Source organism: Enhydra lutris, unplaced genomic scaffold, assembly GCF_002288905.1.
Source record: "Enhydra lutris kenyoni isolate GAN:26980312 unplaced genomic scaffold, ASM228890v2 scaffoldscaffold43, whole genome shotgun sequence".
NCBI classification, from domain to species: Eukaryota; Metazoa; Chordata; class Mammalia; order Carnivora; family Mustelidae; genus Enhydra; species Enhydra lutris.
The window spans coordinates 437,282-442,600 of NW_019154127.1; positions in this window are offsets into that span (position 1 = coordinate 437,282).

A 5,319-nucleotide genomic window follows, 5' to 3' on the forward strand; every position below is an offset into this window, starting at 1 on the left:
ACTCTCCTTCTATGTGTCCTTAGTAAAGTTGGGGTACTTTATTCATATTTGTTCTATACAGTAACCATTAAGATGATTCCTAATTATTTGTTTAGTTTTGCTATTATAAGATTTTGTTTATTTTCTCCTTTGTTATGATTTGTATATAGGAAAATTATTCATTTTCATAAATGATAATTTTTAACTAGCTAGTTTATTTAATCCTTTTATACATACGATCTCTAAATAATGACAATTATGCATCTTCCTTTCCAATATGTAGACTCCTCATTTACTTTTCTTATTTCATTACATTGGGTTTTACTTCTAGAACAATGAATTATAGCAGTAGTGCACACCACCATTTTTTTTTGTAAGTTTGGATAGAAAATTGAAAGTTTTACCATCAAATTTGATGCTGGCTTTTGATGTGATTAAATGTAAAATTGATCTCTTTTGCTTTGTATCAGGGATGGATGTTGGATTTTATGTCATTTCTGCATTGATTTTGATGTTTACCTGATATTTTTTCATGGGAATTATTATTATTTTTTAAAGATTTTATTTATTTATTTGACAGATCACAAGTAGGCTAAGAGATGGGCAGAGAGTGAGGAGGAAGCAGGCTCCCTGCTGAGCAGAGAGCCCAATGTGGGGTTCGATCCCAGGACCCTGGGATCGTGACCTGAGTTGAAAGCAGAGGCTTTAACCCACTGAGCCAGCCAGGTGCCCCTCATGTGAATTATTAATACCAGAAGTTATACTAATAGATTCTCTAAGATTCAACAATGCAGTTAATGATGACAGAATATTCCATTGGTGAAGGTCTTGTAGCTTCCACTTCTATGTAAGCCAGTTTTTGCTTTTGTAACCACCTCTTTAAGAAGCATCTTCATGTTTATAACTTTGTACTTTGTTAACAATAATAATGGATCATATATATAGAAACTCCTATCTCTCAGCCTCCTTTACATCTTTATATTTATTAATTAATTTTTTAAAAACTTATTTATTTATTTGAGAAAGAGAGTAGGGGGTACAGAGGGAGAGTGAGAATCTCAAGCAGGCTCCACATCCAGTACGGAACCCTATGTGGGACTTGATCTCACGATCCTGAGATCATGACCTGAGCCAAAAATCAGGAGTTGAATGCTTAGCTGACTAACCACTCAGGTGCTGCTATTAACTCATTTAAAAAAAAAAAATTACACCAACCTTATAAAATAGGTATTATTGGCATTATACCCCTTTCAAAGATGAGGGAGTTGAGGCACAGGAAGGTTAAAAATAACTTGGCAAAGTAAGTGATGGAACCAAGATGCAAAGCACACCCACTGGGCCCGGGCACAAACTAGGTAATGGCCACCACCACAGTCAGATACAGAACATTTCCATCATATCAAAATATGTCCTCCACATGTCAGATAAAAGCCTAGTATCCAAGATCTATGAAGAACTTATGAAACCCAACACTCAGAAACCAATCCAGTTAGGAAATGGGCAGAAGACATGAGCAGACATTTCTTCAAAGAAGACATACAAATGGCCAACCAACACATGAAAAAAATGCTTAACAACACTTGGCATCAGGGAAATACAAATCAAAATCACAATGAGATACCACCTCACGGTGGTCAGAACGGCTAAAATTAACAAGACAGGAAACAACAACTGTTGGCACGATGTGGAGAAAGGGGAACCCTCCTACCCTGCTGGTGGGAATGCAAGCTGGTGCAGCCACTCTGGAAAACAGTACAGAGGTTCCTTAAGAAGTTAAAAATAGAGTAACTCTACAACCCAGCAATTGCATTACTAGGTCTTTACTCCAAAGATGTAAATGTAGTGATCCAAGGGGGCACCTGCACCCCAATGTTTAGAGCAGCAATGTCAATAGCCAAACTGGAAAGAGCCGAGACGTTCAACGACAGATGAATGAGTAAAGAAGGTGTGGTGTATATATACAGTGGGATATTCCTCAGCTTTCGGAAAGGATGCACACTTACCATTTACATCAATAAGGATGGAACTGGAGGGTATTGTGCTGAGTGAAATAAGTTAGTCAGAGAAAGACAGTTATCATAGCGAATATGTGGAATTTAAGAAGCAGGGCAGAGGACCATAGGGGAAGGGAGGGAAAACAGAATGAGAAGGCATCAGAGAGGGAGAAAAACCATGAGAGACTCTTAACTCTAGGAGACAAACTGAGAGTGGCTGTAGGGGAGGTGGGTCGGGGGATGGAGTAACTGGGTGATGGGCATTAAGGAGGGCACACGATATAACGAGCAATGGGTGTTATACAAAATTGATAAATTATTGAGCAGTACATCTGAGATGGATGACTTACTATAAGTTTGCTAATTAAATTAAAATAAAGAAAACAAAAGGAAAAAAGTGTCTTCCAGCTTCTGTGCAATGATTTCCCATCTCACATGGCCCCAGGAAACCAGACACTCTTATCACTATAGATAAGTTTTCCTATCCTAGAATTTCATATAAATAGAATCACCTCTTGTGCATTTTTTTATGTCCAGCTTCTCTTGCTCAGTGTAATGTTTTCCAGATTCATTCACATTACTGCATTTATTAGTTTGTTCCTTTTTATTATAAATATCATCCTATTATATGGATTCACATAATTTGTTTGTCTGTTCACCTCTTCATGGACATTTAGGTGATTTCTGGCTTTGGGTATTACAGATAAAGCTGCTATGTGCATTTGTATACATGTACTTTGTGGACACGCATTTTTACTTTTCGTGGGTAAATAAGAAAGCATAAAATATGTCTTTCCTTACATCAATACTACACTGTTTTGATTAGGTTACAGTAGAAGCTTGATGTTAATGAGATATATATCCAAAGTGATTGGCTAATTTCTAAATCCACCAAACCACCATTCTATCAAATTTCTCCTGTAAAAATGTATGTTATTACTGAAATTTTTAAGTAATTCCTTCAGACTGTGTTAGTGTTTTATTGATGGCCATTTTAAGTCAGTTTGAGGTCTTTTTGGTTCTTGGTATGACTAGTAATTTTTTATTAAATCCTGGATACTTAAAATCCTTTCTCAAACAACAAAAAATGCACAGCTGCCCATTTATAGTTATTTCTTTCTTCTACCAGTAGCTGCAGGCAACCACTGGCCCATTTTTTCCCCTCTCTCTCTGTTGTCTTCTCTGGAAATTTCATAACATTTGAATCATAAACATGTAGTCATTTGTGTCTTTTATTTTTAGATTTTTTATTTATTTACTTGAGAGAGAGGGTGTGTGCACACATGGGAGCAGGGGTCGGGGAGAGGGAAAAGCAGACTCCCCACAGAGCAGGGCTTGATCCCAGGACCTTGAGATCATGACATGAGCTGAAGGTGGACGCTTCACCAACTGAGCCACCAGGTCCCCCTGTGTCTAACTTCTTTCACTTAGTATAGTATTTTTGAGTTTTCTTCAAATGTTTTTCAGTTATCAGTAGTTCATTCCTTCTGTTGCTGAGTAGTATTCCATCTTAAGAACATACCAGATTTTGTTTATCCATTCACTACCTGAAGAACATTTAGGTTATTTCCAATTTTTGACTATTATGAGTAATTCTGCCATGAACATTCACTATAAAGTATTCATTTCTCCAGATGCCTGGATGGTTCATCCGGTTAAGCATCTGCCTTTGGCTTGGGTCGTGATCCCAGGGTCCTGGGATTGAGACCGGCATGGGGTTCCTTGCTCATCGGGAAATCTGCTCCTTCTGCCTGCCAATCCCCCTGCTTGGGCTCTCTCTCTCTCTGCCTCTGGCAAATAAGTAAAATCTTAAAAAAAATATTACTTTCTCCTGGGTAAGTACTTAGAATGGAATTATTAAGCCTATGGTAAGTGTATGTTTAACTTTTTAGGAAACTACAAGACTGTTTCTCCACAGTGGCTGAACCATGTTACATTCCTGAGAGCTTGTGTAAGGATTCCATTTCCCCCTCATCCTCCGGAAGTCTTTTAAGCTAGGGGTGGTGTGTCCCACAAGCAGCGAATCCTCTTCCTTCTCCTCTCTCCCATCTTTGCCTCCGACCTGCTATGGGCACCCGTGTACCCCACGGGTGTAGTTTGAATTGTCTACTTGATCGCTGACTGGGATTGGATGTTGAAGGGGAAATCAGTGTCTCCTTGCGTGTGGGTTATAGTTCTTCCCACATACTTGGCATTGGTTGGTAGTCTGTTTTTCTCTCTGCTCCATGTTTTCTCATGGTCACAATTCCCCCCCTTTGTTGCACTGCAGCACACTGTTTTTTTTTTTTTTTTAAATATTTTACTTATTTATTTGTAAAAGAGAGAGCACAAGCAGGCTTGCTGCTGGGCAAGGAGCCCAGTGCGGGACTCGATCCTAGGACCCTGGGATCATGTCTTGAGCTGAAGGCAGACGCTTAACCAACTGAGCCACCCAGGCATCCCAGCACACTGTTTTCTGCTACCACAAGAGTTGAGAATCTTATCCTCTGATATGCAATGTTTGCCTATTTGAAAGAAAGTTTCACTGTTTGCTTTCCAGATAGTACACCGTTATGAAGACTGGCATGATTTTTGATATATGGATCAGCTACTCTTTTCAAATGTATAAACTCCTTTAAGTAAAGCCCAAAGACTGCCCACCTTCTTTAATTACATATAGCATGCTGTCACGAGTTGGCTAGCACATTTGTAACCTGCTAGTCCTTGAATTAGCAGGTGTAGCTTATTTCAGAAGGTAGTCTACTACTCACCTGAGGTTGACAGGAAAAATGTGTTCTGCTGCCAAAAAGCCCATCTGTTCCCAGTGTCTGTGGACTGTTCTCAGAACCGGAGCTGATATGATTCACAGTCATTATCTCTCTAGGAAAAAGAGTGCAGCAGATTGGAGCTACCAGCTATAGGGAGGGCATGCCATCACTTGCTTTCCCTGTCTATTTTAGTTGTAAAGGACTGCTCAAAGTGTATTTTAACAAGATATATTCTTTCAGGAAGTTTCCATTGCTCTCTAGGTAGCATCTGCCATGGGAACCCTGGGCTATATGCTAAAATACGAGGCTGGCATTAAGTTCATTTTGTGATCTTGAGTGAGACATCTATTTTCCTAGAGCTCATATTTAAAAATTGTTGAGAAGGGGTAAATTATCTTCGTGCATTACAGTGTACTTGGCAGGACTATGCACTAACGAGATTTATAAAGCTATTTATAAATGAAAATTCTCACTGGATATATCTTCCTTCTGTTTTAACTCTGAAAAGATACTCAGGTCAAAAATATTCTTACTTACTAAATGTTTCAAAAGAAATTGAGTCTGAGGAAGGCAAGCTTGTGACAAAAAGTCATGTTTAA